The sequence below is a fragment of the Coenobita brevimanus genome, chromosome 7 (genome assembly GCF_032717465.1).
Source record: "Coenobita brevimanus isolate Jiangsu-jjx chromosome 7, ASM3271746v2, whole genome shotgun sequence".
Classification (NCBI taxonomy): domain Eukaryota; kingdom Metazoa; phylum Arthropoda; class Malacostraca; order Decapoda; family Coenobitidae; genus Coenobita; species Coenobita brevimanus.
The window spans coordinates 37047830-37072644 of NC_136960.1; positions in this window are offsets into that span (position 1 = coordinate 37047830).

Consider the following 24815-nt stretch of genomic DNA (forward strand, 5'->3'; position numbering starts at 1 on the left):
CATTAATTTTATAGTTATGGAGGTACGAATGAGTCTCCTTGGTTACTACATGTTTTCACTGGACATAACTACCACTCCCACATCAATACAGTGTGCTTGCTGGAAATTCAGTTACACATCTATCTAATCTATCTATTGCCAGACATCTTAATCCTGCAAGGTGTGGCCACAAATTTCCTCAACACTGTCCTGTCCTCTACCATTTCACTGCCATCCCTCCAACTCACACCCCCCCTCTCATCTCCATCCCTCCAACTCACACCCTCCCTCCACCATATCTACCCACACTCCTCCCTCGTACACACATTCTCACTCCCATATCTACTTGTATCTACTCTCCATCCCTCCAACTTACACCCCCCCCCCCAATCTCTCCACTCCATCCCTTCATCTCATCCTTGACTAAAATGTAAGAATGAGTGTCCTTGCTCAATTCAACCCTCCATAGTGACCTGCCTACACTAACAAACAGGAGTGACAGGAGAGGCAGACAAGAGAAAGACAGAAAAGAGAGATAAGAGACAAACAGACAAGAGGGACAGACACGAGAGAGTGACATGAGCGAGAGAAAAAGACAAGAGAGACAAAGACAAGAGGGACAGACAAGAGAGAGAAGTGAGACAGACAAGAGAGACAAGAGGGACAGACAAGAGACAGGAAAAACAGACAGGAGAGACAGGAGACAGTACTATACCCATCACAACAGATTTCAACCTCTCCAAGCAGTCGTGGCCCCTCTGCTACTCTGAGTTCTCCACGCAGTCTCCCTTCACTCCTCTTGAACCGCCATCACACTGCCATCTCTCTGGAACCCTGCTTTCTTGTACTTCACTTACACTCACACAAACCCATGGCCACCACAGGAACACCACTGCAATGATTGTAGGAACATAATACAAATTATTCACATTTAGAGTAGACAGTTATACAGTATATAGCACTACTTCTTCTACCTTCTACTTGGCCTATATTTTGCCTTACGCAGTCCATCTCACACAGTTCAGTGGCAGAACAAGGTAATGCTATAGAGTACCCTTTCCACAGCACTTCTTCATGACTAGCAACATTCTACTCATCTACAGTTACAATTCAAAATTCATGATGCTATGATATTTTAAACCAAAAAAGAAGGGCATAGCATCATATTCTAATAAAATTTTGTTACAGCCAAGTGTTCAAAGTGGAAAGTTGTTTTTATACCTATAGCCACTTCTGAATCAGTCACTCCTGCAAAAAAATACGAAGATGTGTATGCATCTAACGAGCAGTACTTATGAGTTAGGATGAGTCTCCTTGGTTACTATTCCAATTTACAACTACTAAAATCTGACTGGTCACTCCCACAAAAAATACGAAGATGTGGTTGCACCTGACGAGCTGTGGTTTTGAGTCAAGAATAAGTCTCCTTGGTTACTATTCCAATTTACAACTAAAATTTGATGCTAGTCATGAACAAGTGCTATGAGTCTCCTTCGTTATTAGCTTGCTTTTACTTTACTTTGGCCTAAAATTGCCATTTCTCCATTCTGAATGCTGAATTGTAATCAGATAAACACTAGAACATGATGCTAGTCACAAAGAAGTGCTATGGGATGACTGTAAAGCCATACCATTGCTTTTTTCCTGCCAATGCGCTGTGTGAAATAATATACAAAGGAATGAACACCTGGGCAAAGCTATTGTGACAGTCTCCTTGGTTATTAGTCAAAACTGCCCTCCCAATCTGACAACACTTGCCCATCAATTAACTGAAAAGGGGCTAGGGATCTTTACAAAGCCTTGGTCATGAGTAAAGAATGAGTCTCCTTGGTTACTAGTCAGAATTACCCCCTCCCCCAATCTGACTGCTTTGCCATAAACTGAAAATTATGAAGAGTCTCCTTGGTCATGAGTAAGGAATGAGTCTCCTTGGTTACTAGTCAAAATTACCATCAATCTGACTACTACTTGCCATCAGCTTACTGAAAAGGGGTGAGGGATCTTTACATAGTTCCTGTATGGAATACTAGCCTTAGTTAGGAAATGAGTCTCCCTGGTTACTAGTCAAAATTACCATTCCTATCTGCCTACACTTGGCCAAAAAGTAACTGAAATTAGGCTAAGGATCACTACGTAGGGCGTTCGTTGTGAGTCTCCTTGGTTACTAGTCAAAATTCCCCTCCCAATCTGACTACACTTGTCCATAAAGTAACTGAAATCAGGCTAGTGATCATTACATAGGGCTTTGGTCATGAGTCTCCTTGGTTACTAGTCAAAATTATCTTTCCAATCTAGCTACACCTGGCCAACCACTGACTGAAAAGGACTTTGAGATCTCTGAATAGTTGCTGCATGGAATTGGAGCCTTGGTTAGGGAATGAGTCTCCTTGGTTACTGGTTGAAATACTCATCAAAAGCATCAATCTGACTACACCTGGCATTAACTAAAACGGAGTTAGGGATCTTTGAAAAGTTGTCGCATGAAATTTGAGTCTTAGGGAATGAGTCTCCTTGGTTACTAGCAAAATTACCTTTCCAATCTGACTACACTTGGCCAAGAAGTAACTGAATAAAGGTCAGAGATCTATAAAGAGCCTTGGTCATGAGTCTCCTTGGTTACTTGTCAAAATTACTTTTCCAATATCTACATTTGGCCATAAATTAACTGAAAAAAGGCTTAAGGATCTTTACATAATTCTATTCTTGCATGGAATTTTAGCCTTTGTTAAGGAATAAGTCTCCTTGGTTACTTGCCCAAATTACCATCTCAATCTGACTACACAGCCATAAAGTAACAAAGGGAGTTAGGAATCTTTACATAGTCTTTGCATGGAGTTTTATGAACCTTAGTTATGGAATGATTTAATCTGACTACACCTGGCCAAAAAGTAACAAATGGGGTTAGGGATCTTTACAAACAGCCTTGGTCATGAAGCTCCTTGGTTACTAGTCAAAATTACCTTTCCAATCTCTACACTTGGCCATAGTGTAACTGAAAAGGGGTTAGGGATCTTTACGAACAGCCTTAGTCGTGTCTCCTTGGTTACTAGTCAAAATTACCCTTCCAATCTGACTACACCTGGTCATTAACCCCTTAACCGCAGGTGTCATTCCAGAATGACATTGCTAAAACTGGACCAAATCGTGGGTGTCATTCTGGAATGTTTGTGAATATTCTGAATACCGCGTGTTTTTCCGCGCGCCAATTGTTTCAAGGGAGAGTAGCTATTAAGTTCTTTCACTCCAGCCGACCCCCACTTCCCTCCTCCCACCCCCCGGGCCCCCACCTCCCACCCCCCGGGCCTCCCACCCCACCCCTGACCAAACACGCATCAGTATCTGTCCAGCTTTGTGAGTGACAACACTGCTGATGTGGCAGTGAAGTGTGGGCAATTACAGTGCCTTTTACCTGCCTCAGTGAACACAGAGTGGGTGTTTATCGTATGTGTAGTGTTCATATATGTTTATAGTATTATTATCAGAATGAGGCTGGCATTTGGTAATGGTGTGTGAGCGAAAAATAGTGATTTTAGATTGCTCACTTCTAATGGCACTGCCCATCCAGTGATAGTCAACGAAATCATGAAACCTACATCAATGCAAAGCCGAAGGTTAGTACTTTCTAATGGTACCTTATTTTTCGCTCTAGATTTATTCTGTGCAGAGTTATAAAGGTTTAAAGTTTGTTTACATTTTGGTTGGAACCCCCGCAAGGGGGGGGAGGGGCAGTCGGGTCAAAACAATGCCCGCGGTTAAAGGGTTAACAGAAAAGGGGTTAGAGATTTTACAGAGAGCCCTGGTCATGAGTATGGAATGTCTCCTTGGTTACTAGTCAAAATTACCCTCCCAATCAGGCTACACTTGGCCATAAACTGTGAAGGCTGGGAATCTGTCACTAAAAACTCAAATTATTTTTAGAAATTAGCTGGGAAAGATATACCTAACCCCTCCACAAGAGCCAGGTGGAAGTAGTATGCTTAAAATAACAATAATAATAATATGAGAAGACTGAGGGGGGTACAAGGAACAGCGTGGTGGACTGAAGAGGTGAGACAGGCTGTGGCACAAAAGAAGAAAGCATACATTGAATGGATGAGAAATAGGGGCGTGGAAGAAGTTGAGAGGTGGAAGAGAGAGTCATATGTAGAAAGAAAGAGAGAGGTGAAAAGATTAGTAAGAGAGAGTAAGAAGAGAGTGGATGAGGAATTTGGAAGGAATTTGAGTGTAAAGTGGAGGGACTGTTAAGAAAATGTTCTGGAAAGAGGTGAATAGAGGAAGACAGGGTGGAAGTGAAGTTAGCAGGGGAGTGAAAGATGAAAATGGTAGATTACTAGTGGAGAAGGGAGAAAAAGTGAGCAGATGGAGAGAACACTAAGGAACTGTTGAACATAAAGGATGGAAGTAATCCGAGTATAAGTGGCTGGGGAATGGCTGGGAGAAGGAGGGTGAGAAGACAGGAAGAAATCAGTAGGATAGAAGTTGTGGAAGCAATGAAGAAAGTTAAATTGGGGAAAGCCCCAGGAATTGATGGAGTGTGTGGTGAAATGCTGAAGCATGGGGGAGAGATAGTAGTAGAATGGATGTGGAAGATGTGCAGATTGGCCTGGGAGGAAGGTAGAGTCCCGGAGGATTGGAAGTCAGGTATAATTATTCCCTTGTACAAAGGAAAAGGGAAAAAAGAAGTGTGTGATAATCATAGGGGCATTTGTCTTCTTAGTATAATAGGAAAAGTGTATGATAGGATACTTATTGACAGAGTTAGAGAAAGAACAGAGGAATTAGTTGGAGAAAAACAGGGAGGCTTTAGGAAGGGAAGAGGTTGTGTAGATCAGATATTCATTCTTAGATCTTTAGTGGAAAAGTTTCTAGAGAAGGGAAAGAAGTTGTATGCAGCTTTCATGGATTTGGAGAAAGCATATGACAGGGTGGATAGACAAGGATTGTGGAAAGTATTAAGAATATATGGAGTGGATGGGAAGTTGTTGAATGCTGTGAAGAGTATGTATGATTGTGCTAAGACTGCAGTGCATGTGGATGGTGAACTTCTGCAGTGCATGTGGATGGTGAACTAAGTGAATTTTTCTCTTTGAAAGTTGGTTAGAAACAGGGATGTGTCATGTCTCCATGGTTGTTCAATCTGTACATGGATGGGGTAATAAAAGAGGTACAAGGTAGGGTAGTGGATGTTGGAGTGGCCCTGGTGAGAGAGGATAGTGTTTGGAAACTCCCTGTACTGTTGTTTGCAGATGATACTGTGTTGTTAAGTGAAGACGAAGGGGAGCTGCAAGGCTTGGAGGATGAGTTTGGGAGAGTGTGTAAGAAACGGAATCTAAAGGTGAATGTAGGGAAGAGTAAAGTCATGGTCTCTGAGAGAGGTGAAGTCAGTGAATGTACAGCGAGGTTGGATGGTGAGGAATTGGAAAATGTGAGTACGTTTAAGTACTTGCGTAGTGTGATGAGTAAGGATGGAAGTTTGGAGGGTGAAGTGCTTGAAAGGGTACAGCAGGGAAGAAAGGTTGCTGGTTCTTTGAAAGCAGTGATAATAAACAGGGAAGTGAGCCTGGAAGTGAAAAAGTTACTACATGACAGTATTGTGATACCAACTCTAACGTACGGAAGTGAAGCTTGGACGTTGTTGGAAGGACACAAGTCAAGAGTGAGAGCAGTGGAAATGAGTTATTTAAGAGGAGCCTTTGGAGTCACATGGAGAGACAGGCTGACGAATGAGGATATAAAGGAACATTGTGGTGTGGATGTGGATGTGATAGGAAGCGTTATGAGGAACACACAGAGGTGGTTTGGCCATGTGGAGAGGATGGAGAGTGAGAGACTGACGAAGAGAGTGTGCTGTATGTGAGTGAGGTGGAGGGGGGAAGAAGGAGGGGGAGGCCGAGGATGAGATGGAGGGATGGGGTGGAGAGGTATATGAGAGAGGGGTGTGTGAGTTGGGATCAGGGCAGTGAAATGGTGGGGGACAGGGTGACGTGGAGGTGATTTGTTTGTGGCCACCCCAAATGGGATTGAGGCATCTGGCAATAGATAGATAGATAGATAAAACAGAAGGTTCTGGCATATTCACCTAGTAAGTATCCAATTAAATGTCCCCCAAAGAAGGTTGTGGTTGTGGTAGTTGTGGTAGGGGTAGTTGTGGTTGTGGTAGCAGTCTCTCTACAGCTACATGGCCAATTACTGAACATCCAGGTCTTTTTTCTTCTTCTTCACTATCAGGCTGCCTTCTCCCCAACTCACACCCCTGAAAAAGAATATTCCTTATAAGCCATAACAAGAAAATCTCAATAAAAAATCAAAATATCCATACACAAACAAAACCACAATTCCACACACACAGACACCCCAAACTCCACACAGTCACCCCCAAATCCACACACACACACACCCAAAATCTCCACATACACCCCCAATCTACACACACCCAAACCCTACACACACACACCCAAATCCACACACATACACAATCCAAATTCCACACAAACACCTCAATCTACACACATACATACACACCCAAAATCTACACACAAAAAAATAATAAATAAATAAATACACACACCCCAAGCTCCACATACATACACCCTACTCCAGAGTTCACACCCAGCTCTGTTATGTTACTTTCTTACCCTGTCAATCATCCGAGTAGCCTTTAGAAACACTCAGGCCTGTTTACAATACAAATTAAAATCAATATCACCACAGAAGCAATTAATGGAGAGAGAAAGGTAATTACTGGAGAGAAAAAATACTTATTGGAAAGAGAAATGAAAAATATCTTACCAAAATTGCAGACCCTTCCCCTGTAATTGCTGGAGCCTGACTGACAAAAGCCGGCACATTCCACCTACCCCCCCATTCCTTCCCTCCCTCTCTTCCTCCCCCCCACTAGTTTCCTCCCCCCCTCCACCACCTCCTCCCTCCCTCCACCACCTCCTCCCTCCCTTCACAGCCCCTCTTTCCTCCACCTCTCTCTCTCTCCTTTCTTCCTTCCTTCCTTCTCCTCCTCGTCTTCCTTTTTCCTTTCACCTCTTCCTCCTCCCTGAAAAGCACTCTTCCTCCAATTCTCCTCCCTCCTGACATCCTCCCTTCCCTCCACCCCCCCTAGTTCTCCCCCCTCTTTCCTCCAACACTCTCTCTCTCTCTCCTTTGTCTTCCTTCTTCCTTCCACCTCTTCCTCCTCCCTGAAAAGCACTCTTCCTCCTGTCCCTCTCCCTCCTAATATCCTCCCTTCCCTCCACCCCCACTAGTTCCCCCCCCCATCTTTCCTCCACCTCTCTCTCCTTCCTTTTTCTTTTTTTCTTTCCTTCCTCTCTCCTTCTCTCTCCATCTCTTGTCATCAATCTTCCTTCCTTCTTCCTCCTCCTTGAAAAACACTTTTCCTCCATCCCCCCTTACCTCCTCTCTCCCCTCCATCCCTCCTTACCTCCTCTCTCCACTCCATCCCCCCCCTTTCCTCCCCCTCCTCTCTCATTAGACACACACACACACACACACAAAGTAAAAAATAAAATACAATCCATTACGGACAAGGGAATCACCTATACATAAGAGAAGGATATTTGTGAAGCACTAAAGAATTTCCAATCAGTTTTTAAAGAACAAAACTTTTAGAGGGACTATGTGGAACATGCCCACACACACTACCAGATATACAAATATCAGAAAAAGTAATACAGAAGGAGTTAAGTAAATTTGACAAAGGAAAAGCAAATGGTCCTGACGAAATTTCATGTTGGGTGTTACGAGAGTGTGCAAAGGAGTGAAGTAAACCATTATCTTTTATTTCCAAGAAATCCTTGAGACAAGGTAAACTACCTGATATTTGGAAGAAAGCAAATATAGTTCCCTTATTCAAGAAAGGGAATAGACAAAATCCACTCAACCACTGACCAGTATCACAAACCAGTGTTGTAAGCAAGGTATTAGAAAAGCTTATAAGAAAAGCTTGGGTAAATCATCTAGAACACAATATCATAACAGAAAGACAGTTTGGTTTCAGAAAAGGAAAATCATGTGTTACTAATCTGTTGAGCTACTATGACAGAGTAACAGACACATTACAAGAAAGAGAAGGATGAGTAGACAGTATCTATTTAGATTTCATGAAAGCATTTGACACAGTACCACACCAAAGACTTTTATGGACACTGTACCATCAAGGAGGAACTCGAGGCAAACTGTATTTTTGGATGCAAGATTTTCTCATAAAAAGAGAAATGAGAACAGTACTAAGGGGAAACTACTCATCATGGAAGAGAAGTGACTAGTGGAGTTCCACAGGGCTCAGTGCTGGCTGGCACCAATCATGTTTTTAGTGTATATAAATAATACAGGGAGTAACACTGGAAATGAAAGCTATCTGAATATGTTTGCAGATGATGCAAAAATACAAAGGAGAATTACTAACACAGACTCTTGTAAAGAGCTATAAGAAGAATTAAATAAACTTCATAAATGGAGTAATAATGGCAAATGGAATTCAATGTGGACAAGTGTCATGTAATCAAGTTTGGTAAAAGTGGAAAAAGACCTGATTGGGATTATAAGTTAGGAAATAAAACCCTACACACATCAGAAAGAGAGAAGGACCTAGGTGTGATTATCAAAAACAGACTATCTCTGGCTGACCACATCAGTGAGAAGGTAAGGAACATGTATACACTGCTTGCAAATATGAGAATAGCATTCACATACATAAATCAAGACATGCTAAGAAAGATAATAACATCATTCATCAGACCAGTCCTGGAATATGCATCAGTAGTCTGGAGTCCTCATCTCAAAAAACACATAGACAAGATCGAAAAAGTTCAAAGGGCTGCTACAAGATGGGTACCAAGCTGAAGGGATCTAAGCTACAAAGAAAGACTAAATAAACTGAATCTACCAACACTACATGAGAGAAGGAAAAGAGGTGACATGATTATGCTATATAAATGCGTATCAGGGAAGGAGAAAATAGACATAAATGATTACTTAACCTATGGGGATGCATCAGCAAGAGGACACTGCAAAAAAACTGCATAGAGAGGTGATAAAGACGTAAGGAAATTTAGTTTCCCAAATATAGCAATTGATCAGCAGAATGCACTACCAAATTAAATACTGTGCCAAAACAATTCACAAATTTAAGGATATGTACAATAAATATGGTTTAAAACACGGGACAGTACGAGCTTGACTCATTCCTGTAAAGATACAATTAGGTAGGAACAATTTAGGGGAGGCGGTGGCTGAATCGGTAGAGAGGCGGCCTGCAGTCCTGAAGGACCCAGGTTCGAATCCCCGCTGGGGCAGGGAACAGTTTAAGGATTTGAATTTCATAGAAGCAGACTTTCCTGATCTACCAGATGACCCGCCGACATGTCGTAAAAATCCATCCATCCATCCATTGCCAGACGCCATGTATCCCAAATGGGGTGGCCAAGGGCTTAGAGTTAATTGTTTTACAGGGAGGGGCACTAATCCTCCACCAACCCCACTTGTCACGTAGGGATGCCAACAGCATCTGGTGTTCCCAGGCGGTCACCCATCCAAGTACTAACCAGACCATGGGATAGGCTACTGCCCCCGAGATATAGGCCCTGAAGCCTTTGCCCAGAGTCGGACACATAAAAAACACACACACACACACACACACACACACACACACACACACACACACATATACACATTATCTATAGGATGATGATGATGATGAGAGCTACACCAATGATAATTATTGATTTCACACAGGATAACCACCACCATAATTACTACCACAAACCACCACTACCATCATCACAACCACCATCTATCACCACCACCACATTTCCCTACCCAATATTTCCTTTTTTTTAAACAATTCTACATACAATAAAACCTCACTAAAACAGAGTATCTGGAGCCCAAGCCATTCCGAAAAATGCGAAACTCCGAAAAAAGCGATATGTGGACTTCCCCCTGCTAAGATATTTTCATACATCAGGGAGGGGGAGGCCAAAGATGAGATGAAGGGATGGAGTGGAGAGGTATATGAGAGAGGGGGGTGTGAATTTGGAGCAGGGCAGGGAAATGGCGGGGTACAGGGTGCCGTGGAGACGATTTGTTTGTGGCCATCCCGTATGGGATTATGAAGTATGGCAATAGATAGACAGATATATTATCCAGGTTATATAATCTGCTTTGTGGAAAAATATCAATAGGCTGGTTTGCCTGCTTACACAAGGCCCTCCATTCACAAAAATATACATATGGAAAAACAACTAACTCAAAAGACAAATGGCCACCCCTTACGGGATTATGGCGTCTGGTTATACTGTTGTTAGATATGCTATAGATAGATTTAGAGAGAGAGAGAGAGGTTTTCCTGCTGATGGGGTAGTGGATATGAAAAACTACCCATATGCAACTCCTCCTCTCTATGCGAGGTGCTCAATATGAAATAAGAAGAAACTATCTTCATAGACCTGCAACAAAACTACTGCAGCCAATTTAAAAAGTTTCTTTGAAACTCGTAGAATGTGAAACTGTTTTATTAAAAGGCCTTCTTATGGACAAAACTGAAAACTGCTAAATAATCAGCTGATGCAACAGCTAACATGTCATTTCAACTCAAATTTCAAGCCAAGGAACTCTGCATTTCATAAGTCACTAAAATGACTCTTTATAATCCAAACAGAAAGTCACATAAAAGTCAGTTGATGTGTCAGCCAATGGAACAGCTGACATGATAAAATGGATTCAAAATTTCAACCTGACCAACTTTGTATTTCATAAGAATTTTGCTCTGAGTTCTCCAAAAGCAGATATTCCAGAAGGAGAAATATGAAAAAGATCCCCAGATATACAGACCTGTCAGCTTCACCACAGGTAAAAATACCCATACATAAGAGCTGCCCACTTACAGACCTGTTGGCTTCACCCACACATAAGAGCTGCCAACGTACAGACCTGTTGGCTTCACCCATACATAAGAGCTGCCCACTTATAAGATGTGCCCTGTTTAAAAATAATCCATATGTAGTACAGGCAAACCCCGGTTTAATGATGCAATTGTTTAAGTAAAAACCCATCACTAGGTGGCATATTGTAACTCAGGGTAGATTTAACATGTAAAGTACAGTATAGGGATGCATTTTGGTGCCTTGGGTTTCCACCCAACCAAGTCCTAAACCCACTCAATTGAGTCCAAAAACAAGTTTCTAGTTAACCTTAACCCTAAATAGCTTTAAAACAAGCTTACTAAGCCTAAAAACATGGGGTGTGAGTTGGGAGCAGGGCAGTGAAATGGCGGGGGACAGGGCGACATGGAGGCGATTAGTTTGTGGCCACCCCGAATGGGATTGAGGCATCTGGTAATAGATAGATAGGTAGATAGACCTCACCTAAACCCAAAAATAAAATCTGAAATTCATTAAATATGTCTGGAAAAAATCAAACTTGGTACACTGTACCCCAAAATGACACTGTTCACTCCACCTGTGACTAAAACACATTATTCTACGTCTAAAAGCAGTTTATTAAAAAAAAAAAAAAAAAAAAAAAAAAAGTCATACCGGGATTTGGCCATCGTTCAGTGGGGTAGGATGGTATTTCTACCCCCGTCGCTATGGGCGTGAATCGCATCTAGGCATATCGTATCTCGGGGTCTGCCTGTAGCCTTCCTGTTGACACGAGGCTATCTATCTATCGTCAGACGCCCTAATCCCATAAGGAGTGGCCACTTCTTTTAAGCAGGATGACTCTTACATGTTTTTTTTTTTTTTTTCCACTGAGTGCCTTGTATCAGCACTCAATGAAAAAAAAATACCCACGCGTACGGGTCTTCCTGCTTATACAATGTGGTCGATATGAAATATGTCTGTATGTAAGCTTTCCCTCTTATCGGCAGTGCTCAATACAAAGAAATATCTGTATGTAATGGTTTTCCTGTTGATATGAGGCACTGGATATGAAAAAATACCCATACATAAGAGTCTTCCGGCAATACAAGACCTCGATGTGAAATAATACCCATACGTAAGAGTTGTTCTGCTTATACGAGGTGCTTGATATGAAAAACTACCCATACGTAAAGGTCTTTCTATTTATACAAGGTCTTAATATGAAAAAATACCCATATGTAAAAGTCTTTCTGCTAATATGAGGTGCTCAATATGAAAAAATGCCCATACATAGGTGCTTTCCCACTTATACGAAGTGCTCAATACAAATATCCACATGCAAAAGCTTTCCTGTGCATGCAAGATGCTCGATGTGAAAAAATACCGATTTCTAATTATTTTCCTGTTCACATAACATACCCAGTATGAAAAAAAAAAACATACATAAGCTATTCCACTTACACAAAGTCCCCAGTACAAAGAAATACAGTATACATATGTTCAGAGTTTTCCTGTGCAAATGTGGTGCTTGATATGAAAAAGTACCTATTAGTACTAGTCTTCCTGGTCATACAAGGCACTCAATAGGAAAAAAAAAAAAATACAGTACTCATACGCAGTTTTTATGCTGATATAAAGCGCTCGATTAAAAGAAATACTTGTACTCCTATACAGGAGTTTTTATGCTGATATGAAGTGCTCGATTAAAAAAAAAATACTCACAGATAGCTTTTATGTTGATATGATGCCTTCTATTAAAAATACTCATACACTAGAGCTTTTATGCTAACATGAAGTGCTCGATTAAAAAACAAATACTCATATGAAGGAGTTTTTATGCCGATATGAAGCGCTCGATTACAAAATACTCACATGAAGTTAATAAGCTGATATGATGCGCTCGATTTTAAAAAAATACTCATGAGGAGTTTTTATGCAGATATGATGCGTCTGATTTAAAAAAAAAAAAATACTCATACACTGGGAGTTTTTATGCAGATATGATGCCCTCGATTAAAAAAAAATTCCTGAGTGGACAACCTAACCCCTACAGATAACGGAGGTTTTCGTTCGTTTCGTTTCATTTTTAAAGGCTCCAACATGCTTGCATGTGTCAGCCTTGGTCACCTAATGGCGGCTCTCCACGCTGCACAATACACTGCAGCCTCCCTGTTCAGTCCCTTAACCCTAAGGTCACACTTAATGACCTCGTCCCATGTCTTTCTCGGTCTACCCCTCATAACCCCACCCCCAATATTAACACTTCTCACCTTCCTCACCCAATTATCATCCCCCATCCTCTCCACATGTCCAAACCACCTCAATCTACCTCTCCTCATCACAACACCAATACACTCCAGTCCCATCCTACCTCTCAACTCTTCCATTGTAAACCCAGCCCCTCCAGGCCTTTGACGCAGGGACGCACTGCACATCCACCTAATCATTGTCATTTCTGTACGTCTGAGCCGGCGAATATCTTCCTCCTTCACTGCCCAGGTCTCACTGCCATACAGCATTACACTCCTAACACACGCTGCATACAAAGACCCCTTAGCACGTAGGGAGAGCCCTCCCAATGTCAGGAGAGGCAAGAGCTCCCTGAACTTCTTCCAACCACTTCTCACCCTAGCCACAGAGCTAGCTCCAGCCCCACCTCCAGCACACAACATGTCTCCCAAATAACAAAACTCTTCCACACACTCAAGAGATTCACCAGCAAGTTCAATCCTTTCACGCCTGACAATCTCCACCTGCTCACAATTCAAATTATCATCTTTATATTTACCTGCCATAGCAGTCGACACTGGAGTACGCATCTTCCCTTCGGAGGAATCGACGAGCCTAGCTGTAGGACATGCCCAGACAAGGAATCATCAGGGCCTGGACGAAGAGTCATCAGAGCCCAAACGAAGAATCATCGGAGCCCAAACAATCATCGGAGCCGGAATGAAGAATCCACAGGCTGGGCCTAACAACAGCTCTAGCCTCTCCCCATCCCCCCTGCCCCAGGATGTGGATTCCGAGCTGCAGTGGCGGTGTAGCGTTATGATCTGTCCCCCTGTCCGCCCCCTACGGCGCATGCGCGGGGGTTGCCAGAGGCCGCCACAAATATGCCATTTGTCCTCTGATCTCTGTAGGGGTAACATGATCGGAGCCTCTCGCCCTTTGTTTACAAACGGCAAATGGTCATTCCGGCTTCTCTTATCATTCGTCTCAAAGCTTTCTCGGGTAGTTTCCGCCCTTAAATTAAATTGGGTTAGGCGGAAAGCGGTAAAAATTCGAATTTCTAAGGTATGAATGAGTTAGGTTGGATAAACATAGATATAATTAATCATCTGGGGACGAGTTATCTAATCTGTTAGGCGTGAGGATTGCCTTAGCTATGTATCTTTACAGGAATGAGTCAAGCTCGTACTGTCCCGTGTATTAAACCATTTTTATCATACATATCCTAGAAATTATAAATAGTTTTGGCACACACTACCTCATTCGGTTGTGCTTTCCACTGATCAATTGTCCTATTAGGGAAACTGAATTTCCTTACATCTTTATCACCTCTCGTTTTATGCTGTATTTTGCAATGTCCTCTTGCTGATGCTTCACACATATATATTCATTTATGTCTATTTTTTGTTCCCCTGATATGCATTTATATAGCATAATCATGTCTCCTCCTCCTCTCCTGCAGCGTTGGTTAATTCAATCTTTCCAGTCTCTCTCAGTAACTTAAATCCCTTAAGCTTGGTACCCATCTTGTATTGGCCCGTTATACTTTTTCAATCTTAATCTGTGTTTTTTGAGATGAGGATTCCAGACTACTGTGATGCATACTCCAGAGTTGGTCTGATGAATATCTTCCTCAGCATATCTTCATTTATATATGTGAATGCTATTCTCATATTAGCAAGCAATGTATGCATGTTTCGTACCTTCTCACTGATGTGATCATCAGGAGATAGTCTGTTACTGATAATTACTCCTAGGTCCTTCTTCTTTTCTGATATGTGTAGGGTTGATCTTCCTAACTTATAATACCAATCTGGTCTTTTCTCACTTTTACCAAATTTTATTACATGACACTTATCCACATTCCATTCCATTTGCCATTTATTGCTCCATTCATGAAGCTTGTTCAATTCCTCTTGCAGCTCTTTGCAAGAATCTATGTTAGTAATTTTCTTTTGAATTTTTGCATCATCTGCAAACATATTTAGATAGCTTCCGTTTCCAATTTTACTATCTATGCCATTTATATATACTAAAAACAAAACTGAGCCCTGTGGAACTCCGCTGGTCACTTCCCTCCATGATGAGTAATTTCCCCTTAATATTGTTCTCATTTCCCTTTTTCTGAGAAAATCCTGCATCCAACAATGGAGATTGCCTTGGATATCTCCTTGATAGTACAGCATCCATAAAAGTCTTTGGTGCGGTACTCTGTCAAATGCTTTCTTAAAATCTAAATAGATACTGTCCACCCATCCTTCTCTTTTCTGTAATGTTTCTCTAACTTTGTCATAATTGCTTAGAAGATTAGTAACACAGGATTTTCTCTTCCTAAAACCGAACTGCCTCTTTTATCATACCATGTTCTAGATGTTTTACCCAAACTTCCCTTATCAGCTTTTCTAGTATCTTACAACACTGGTCAGTGATACTGGTCTGTAGCTGAGTAGTTCTCATTGTGTTAAATTTGACTAGTGTACAGGTATTTGTAGACCTCACAGGTGGTTAAGAGGGATGAGTAAAGGACTCATGAATGGAATGGAATGAAATGGAATGGAATAAAAAAAATAAAAGATAAAAGGAAAGAGAGCACCAAGCCACTCAATGACTAAGTTTCCCCTTGGGGAGGGGGGGGGATAGAATACCTCCTCAGTATCCCTGCTTGTCGGAAAAACCGTCTAAAAGGGGCACTTTAATCTTCATCCTTCCTCTTTTCCCCCTCTGCTTCTTGTACTTTATCCGTCCCACCTCTCTGCCTTATATTTTCACTTTAATACCCACCCAACTCCTATTGTAGTGCCATATAGTCATTGAGTGGCTTGGTGCTCGCTTTCCTTTATTTTATTTTCTTTTTCTTTTTCTTTTTTTTTTAATAATCTATTCCATTCAATGACTAAGTTATATGGCACTAACTTGGGTGGGTATTGAAAATATATGGCAGAGAGGTGGAACAGATAAAGTACAAGAAGCAGAGGGGGAAAAGGGGAAGGATTTTTAGTGGGCTTTTACGACAAGCAGGGATACTGAGAAAGTATTCTATCCCCCCCTCCCCGAGGGGAAAGGATTCGTGAGATAACCGTGACTGGGAGCTGGCTTAGTTTCCATTGATAGTACCCCTCTGGGGAGGGGGGACAGAATACTTCCTCAGTATCCCTGCTTGTGGCAAAAGGGGCACTTTAATCTCCATCCTTCCCCTCTTCCTACTCTGCTCCTGTACTTTATCTGTCTTACCTCTCTGCCTTACATTTTCACTTTAATACCCACCAAACCCTCTTCCATTATAGTGCCATGTAGTCATTGTTTTAGCTTGGTACTGGCGCTTATTATTCACTCCCTCTTGTACTTCATGTGTCTTATCTCTCAGCCTTATATTTTCACTTTAATAACCACCTAACCCCCTTCCACCTCAGTGCCATAGTTTCATTGGCTTGGTGCTAACTTTTGCTTTTTTTTTTAATCTTTTTTTTTTTTTATTACTGTGTTCAATGCATTTCCACTGATAGTACAGTATATAAATATATCCTGTGCTACTGGACACGACAGGATTTATGTTACTGCACATGTGTGCAGATTTAAATAAACGATTGGTATTAAAATATGCCAATCAGTGATGTGTAGTAATGTACCCAATGTGCTGAACAACCTAACTTAGGATTTTTTTTTTTTTTTATTTCCCATAACAACTAGTATCTGAAGTGATCTCAGTAACGTAACTGGTAAGGGTTTTTACTTTATAATTATCCATTGAATAATTATCCATTTACTTCACTAAGCATACCCTACTGGAGTGCATACTGTTTTCATAGTGTTTGGAGTTAAAAGTACTTTTCCATTAAATGAAATTTTGAGGCTAATTTATATTTCACATTGACTGAACTTGAACTATACTGGACTAGCCTAACACTCTTGTGTGAGATTTCTCAAAACTAAAGGGAGATGTAAGATTTCTCAAAACTAAAGGGATTGGATTGGATAATTGGAAAAAAAAAAAAAAGGAAAAGGAAAAGCTAGCACCAAGCCACTTATTGACTCTATGGCATCTAAAAGGGGTTGGGTGGGTATTAAAGTGAATATATAAGGCAGAGAGGAAACTATCTAAATATGTTTGCAGATGATGCAAAAATTCAAAAGAAAATTACTAACATAGATTCTTGCAAAGAGCTGCAAGAGGAATTGAACAAGCTTCATGAATGGAGCAATAAATGGCAAATGGAATGGAATGTGGATAAGTGTCATGTAATAAAATTTGGTAAAAGTGAGAAAAGACCAGATTGGTATTATAAGTTAGGAAGATCAACCCTACACATCAGAAAAGAAGAAGGACCTAGGAGTAATTATCAGTAACAGACTATCTCCTGATGATCACATCAGTGAGAAGGTACGAAACATGTATACATTGCTTGCTAATATGAGAATAGCATTCACATATATAAATGAAGATATGCTGAGGAAGATATTCATCAGACGAACTCTGGAGTATGCATCACAGTAGTCTGGAATCCTCATCTCAAAAAACACAAATTAAGATTGAAAAAGTATAACGGGCCAATACAAGATGGGTACCAAGCTTAAGGGATTTAAGTTACTGAGAGAGACTGGAAAGATTGAATTAACCAACGCTGCAGGAGAGGAGGAGGAGACATGATTATGCTATATAAATGCATATCAGGGGAACAGAAAATAGACATAAATGAATATATATGTGTGTGAAGCATCAGCAAGAGGACATTGCAAAATACAGCATAAAACGAGAGGTGATAAAGATGTAAGGAAATTCAGTTTCCCTAATAGGACAATTGATCAGTGGAAAGCACAACCGAATGAGGTAGTGTGTGCCAAAACTATTTATAATTTCTAGGATATGTATGATAAAAATGGTTTAATACACGGGACAGTACGAGCTTGACTCATTCCTGTAAAGATACATAGCTAAGGCAATCCTCACGCCTAACAGATTAGATAACTCGTCCCCAGATGATTAATTATATCTATGTTTATCCAACCTAACTCATTCATACCTTTGAAATTCGAATTTTTACCGCTTTCCGCCTAACCCAATTTAATTTAAGGGCGGAAACTACCCGAGAAAGCTTTGAGACGAATGATAAGAGAAGCCGGAATGACCATTTGCCGTTTGTAAACAAAGGGCGAGAGGCTCCGATCATGTTACCCCTACAGAGATCAGAGGACAAATGGCATATTTGTGGCGGCCTCTGGCAACCCCCGCGCATGCGCCGTAGGGGGCGGACAGGGGGACAGATCATAACGCTACAGCGGTTCAGAGGCACATCCCATACCACTACTTCCAGTCCATATCGATTAAGCCCCTTCGCTCCAAATATAACCCTGACCGCTTTTAGAATTAATTACTCTTCAACGAGGAGGCTTGCCCGCAAAAATAACAAGCAGAAAAATAAATGAACGATAATTACAGCCAAAGGGTACGATAAATTTGTGGGAAAGGATACTAACACGTACAAAATCATAATTACGGGAAAAATTAAAGGTTTGGCTGCGTAACTTTTTAACAATGACATATTTTGCATTAATTAACATACCAGAGGACAACAAGGTGCCCCAAGCAAAGTAAATCACTTGGGAATGAATGTCACGAAACCATCTACGTTACTAAGAATTCAGCCTATCACCTTTCAGTTCCTTTCGTTGGCCTTTCAGTTGTGTTATATCGTTTAATATTGACACAGTTTGCTTTACTTAACATACAAGAGGATACGTAGGTACAATAGAGAAAATAAATCGCTCAGGAAGGAGTGCTACGAAATCTCTGTTCAACTAAAAATTCGAACTCTCAGCTTCCTTTTTGCTCTATTGACCTTTCAACCGTCCCCCATTTCCCGTATCGACATACTCTGCATTACTTAACATACCTAGGTGCAACAAAATAAACTGCTTAGTAGGAAGTGCTACGAAGCCTCCTATATCTATCTATCTATTGCCAGACGCCATAATCCCCTAAGGGGTGGCCATTTGAATTATTTGTTTTACTCCCATATCACTAGACTATAATTTCTAAAATGCCCGCCGCCGGACCACCCACCCCGCCACCCCCCACCCCACCATCGGGCCACCGCCACACCACGACCCCAGGAAGAAACAACGGGGGGGGGGGGCTAGTGACCCAGGGCAAGAGGGTCACCCGTCCACTACTGACCTGCGCCCCTCTTCCCCGCAACTGCCCCAACACCAGGTGAACAAAGATCGGCAATGACCTTGCAGGCGGGACAACCATCGCCAGCAGTGGGGTGGGACTGAACAGGATTCAGTCCCAAGTAACGTTTTGGCGACGGCCATAATTACACCCTCAAGGGCAGGAGGCCCAAGGCTGCGGCCTAGAGTGTGCACAGAGGTGTCAGTGCCCTCAGCCACTTCCAGGGCAAGAGGCCCTTTAGTGAGCACAGAGGTGTCAGTGCCCTCAGCCACGTCCAGGGCAGGAGGCCCAATAGTGTGCACCGAGGTGTTAGTACCCTCAGCCACTCCAAGGGCAGGAGGCCCTAGCAGACAGCTAGAAGTGGGTCCCAGGGTAAAAAGACCTGGAGCCACGGCTGTGACAGGCCCATGAGAGAGAGTCGCCTCTATGCTTCCCTCCCTGTATGTAGGAGAGAACACGGTCTCCGTGTACACTCAGCCTACTTTGTTCCCCTGTGGGAACTGCTCGTCACCACCCGAGAGTGTTGCCCCGGAGGTGTCGCCAGAGTGGTGGCAAAGTCCGAGACCGGACCTGCCTCCCACGCCTGGGAAAACTCTGTCCTTCGCAGGCACCAGCAGGAGGCGAGGCCGCAGTCCGACCCTGACGGTGCGTCCCCTGGCAGACGACCGCACCCCCAGGCGAGCCCAGCAGACCACAGGCGAGGGCAACCCCGACTCCCTCACCCCGCGGAGCCACAGACGCCAGGCCCGCCTCCTCCAGCTGTTTGGCCCCAGTCCCGAGAGCCACCTCTCAGGTCGAGGCCCCCAGACAGGAGGGCCTCCCTGCACCTCACCGACGGCCCGGACCCGGGCAGTGACTCCCCTGCGGGTAGTGTGTTGCCCGTTACAGGCAGAGTCCCCCTGAGGTCCTCCCCTCACGCCCGACGACAGAGTGAAACAACCCAGGAAACACGGGTAAATAAGTGACGCCCCTTATACCGAAAATAAGCCAGGGGAAGAACAGTGAACAGTGACAGAGTGTGATTAATGTAAAACCAGTGACTAATGTTATTAATCCAAAAGAATTACATACCCAGCAGAGTAGAAAATACTTAGACCCCCCAGTCATAGAAAGTAAAGTAATTGCACCTGCCCCAGAATAAGGGAACTTCCCGTGATTGTGAATGAAGATCAGGGTGCGCGGGAGAATCAAAAGCCTGTGTAAAGTGCCGCCGCGACCAGGTAACTGTGTTGAGTGTCGTGATCCGCACCCTGTCTTCTTTATAGTAATATTCCCCCCACGGACTCTTAACCTTGTTTATTCCCCTTGTTACAAGTGCATATATGTTTTGGGCTTAAATGAAATACGGGTATCTCCGTATAAATAACTAAAGACATTGGTATACACGTATCATATCGTGTGTTAAGTGCAACTGTATTTTGTGCTATCAAAGTCTAACTGTGTCCCTGTATCCTGTATCTTAAATATCACTCTGTGTTATATTGTAACGGTTTTAGAATTAAGGCAATAGATGTGTTAAGGTATACTGCCTAGTTTTTATGTCCTGTTCCTCTGCTGGTGCTTTACTTCCGGTCCGGAAAGAGGATCCGGCTCAGTCGCTAGTGTTTTTAGGACGAGGACTCGACCTAAAAACGCTCAGCATAACAATTTCCTTTATTACTACGGCCTTTCCACCCTCCCCCGTTTCCCCTATCGACAAAATCTGCATTATCTAACATCGAATAATTTTCTTTACCAACATGCAAGAGGGCAGCAAGGTGAAACAGGCAAAATAAACCGCTTAGGAAGAAGTGCTAAGAAGCCTCCTATACCACTAAGAATTCGACCCATCTCTTTTAGTTTCCCTTTCACTGCGTTTCCCGCCTTCGTGGTTGGGGTCGATGACTGGCTGTGACTGGGAAAGGAACAGTCTTGGCAGCCGTACACCACCCTGGCCACCCATCTCACCTACTGTATGATAATTCCCTTTTCATCGTTAACTTGGTCCAGATTTTCCCTTTCCAGTTTATTTCACGGAGCTGTGACAATAAAAAATGAGTATATAATCATAAATAATACGGCTCTACATCCTTTCCTTGTCAATTATTATACCTTTTTCATCTGAACTTGGTCCAGATTTTCGGTCTCCAGCCATTTCACGTAGCTCGACAGCACTTAAAAGGAAAAAAATACTACGGTTCCAAATATCAGCATGCAAGTTAGTCGTATCAACCAGCTTTCCTGTCATAACACGGGGGATACACTAATCTAGCCTTACCCAGTAGTGGCCTAGCTATGGGGCACGGGGGGGTAGGTGGGTAGCCGCAGTCCAATTGTTTTTTACATTTTTCGGCTCCCATACTCCCCCAATACCCCATCTATAATATTACTACTGCTTTCACTTTTAGTTTCCTGTAAAATGTCGCCAGTTAGTCCTAGTTACCATACTTTTTTTTTTTTTTTTTTTTTTTTAACGCTTTCTGGCAATACTTTTAAGAACACCTGTCCTACTCAGACCCTTGGCTCATCCACTGACCTCCACATTAGAAGTATCGGATTATTTACTGTATACACGCCGTGCAGAAGTGAGCCTAACCAGACGTGACCCAATCTGACCTGAGGCCCTCCTCTAATTTAACCTACCCTTACGCACCTAATCTAACAACCAACCATAACCTAACCTAGTCTAACTTAACTGCCCTAACTTAGCCTAGTCTAACTTAACTGTCCTAACCTTGCCCAGTATAACTTCATCTAGCCAACTGCAGCTTAGTCTAACCTAGCCAACCGTAGCCCAACCCAAACTAGCTTGACCTAAATTTGATGCTTTCGCCCCTTGACATGACCCCCGGGCATTATTATACCCATTTTACTTTAACTTGGCCTCAAAAGCCCTCTCTCCATCTTGAATGCTTAGCGGTAACAACTAATTAACAATCGACTATGATGACGGCCACCATGATGTGCTATGGAAAGGATGTACAGCCGAAGTATCGTATTATTTTGTCAATGAGACGCGTGAAAAGCTGCTAAAGAACGAATATTTGGGCCAAGTTAAAGTGAAAACAGGACAGTACCATATCCGCTGCTATTTTAACAATACCAGCAAGAGACTAGGATAAGATACTGGACTTAATTCATCACTGCCACCACAAACACATCGTTAGATTACTGATATTCTCAAACGGTGTCTTATCGATATGGAACATTCTTTGTGACATTCCAGTACCGTAAAGTGAATTAAAGTTGAAAAGTCACTGATGAACTACTCAAGGCAATTAGCTGCTTGTAGTGATAAGAGTGGCCGAGATATACAACAAAAGAAAGTGGCGAGTCTTACCACGCACCTCCATCAACAAATATATGATCAGTGATTACAAAAACCGGAAATGCTGAGTGGGAGAGAGACAGGTTACGGTTTGAATTCTTTGTTTTCTCTGAAGATAGGTTCCGTGTAGCCCAAAACGTAAAGAAAATAAAGAATTCAAGTTTTAACCTCTCTCTCTCTCAACCAACATTTCCAGTTACAAAACTGTTTAAACCGGGTGCCAAATGCAATATGTCTTTGAACTGCAGCCATCAATATCCTTGTGGGAGGCATGGGGGTTAGTTAGTCTGCAGTAATTCATTCCTTTCTAAGCTTAATGAAATCGTCTGGCGGTAGCAATATACTAGTACGTCCTCACAGTGAATGAATTAAATGAGGTAAGATACATCTGATCAGCTAGTCAGGTCAGGTGCGGGTAAGGGGATGGGTCTGTTATGATGTGGCAGGGGTAAACCAGTTCCGCTGTCGGGCCCTGCTGCGGATGTCACTGATTGCATTGTGCAGTTGACCCTTGTGCGGTGTGATGCGGTGAGGATCTGTCCGTTCTCCCCTTTGGAGCTAAGATGCGAATGAATGTGTTTGAATGGATGAGTAAATGGAGAGTGAGTCGTCCTGTCTCGGCTACCTCCCTTTCCTTGGGGGAAGCAGCCTAGGTATATAGATATAGATAGATAGAAGATACATCGTGAAACAGTATCCATCAATTTCCAAGTGCGAACGGCCCAGCGGTGAGTCAAGAGCGCGTGAAGAGTGACGGTGTATGTCTGCGCCAGGCACCACTAGGATGCACACGCTGATCAAAGGCACACACACACACACACACACACCGCTCGCTGGTGCAGTGGTAACGCTCTCGCCTGCCAACTGGTGGACAGGAGTTCGCGCCTCGCTCAGGTTGCGAAAAGTTTCACTGACGAAGTGGGTGGTTACTGTCCCCCTCGAGCAAGGGGACGGGTGTGTGACAGCCTTGCCCTTAGATCGGACTATATGAGCTCTCAGCTCTCTTCCGGGAGGGTAAAAGCTGACGATCACGACCATCAAGTGATCCTGACCGACCCGGTGAATTACACACACACACACACAAATCCTTTATCTCCTTCACTACTGCAACGCAAACACAGGTCTCCAAAATGCTGAGAGGAAAAACCTGTATCCTTTCCTTCACTTCTATGACGCAAACAAATCGACCACTAACCAACAACATAACATATGACCTTGGTCTTCTAATCATTCTGCGCTAAAATGGAATCTCTTCCCATGCTCACACGTACTGCGTGTGCCAAGTGTGAGCTGAAGAAGATCAGGTATTGACGAGAAAACGCCACGCCCTGAAATCTGACCTTGAAGACAATCCAATAATTTCTTCCCTGCTCCACCTCTGAACCAAATGGGTGCTGATCAGACAGTTAACGTAGACACATAACTCAATCACATTGCAACGCTGTCTGCACTGCTATCGTATACATCATACAATGAAGGTTAAGCTTATGATCAGAAACTCGCATTCAATCGTTCAGGACTGCAATCGGCAACACTGAGTAGCTTCCCATCGTCTACAAACAGTCAAACGCCTCAATTCTGGCACGCCACCCTAACCTCTGCCATCAGGCTGCCCTCTATCCAACTCACACCACCCTCACTCCTATCTCTCCACTACATCCCATGAGTCTCTCCCTTCCCATCCTACTCTCTACCTCACACTCTTCTAGTCTGTCTCTCAATTTCCAATCCCTCCACATAACTAAACCATCTCAACGTACTTCAAAGGATTAAAATCTATGTGTCATTTTCGACAAGCACGAATGACAAATGAATGACGGTGTGGTTCATATTCTCTGCTTGAAACTCAACTGCCAATTCTCTTCCTACAGTACAGTATTTTTGTTTTTCTGTATGGGGCCTACTTCCTCATTCATAATACTGATGATGATGATGCTAAGATGGTGGTGGTGGTGGTGATTATGATAATGGGACTACAATGTTATTAATGGTGGTGGTGGTAATGATAATGTAAATAAAGTTGGTGTTCTTGTTGATAATGACGATGATGATAATGGAACTATGGCCAAGATATTTGTTATGCTAGGTGTTTTTAGGGCGGCTCCCCGTCCTAGCAACACCTAAGGTATAGCTGGGTTCCCTTTCTAGACCGGAGCTAAGACACAGTGTGAGAGGAACTGAGCATAAAAACACAAGGCAACAACCTTACATGTATATTACCAAATTCTTAATACAGGGAAGCTAGACAATCCACGAG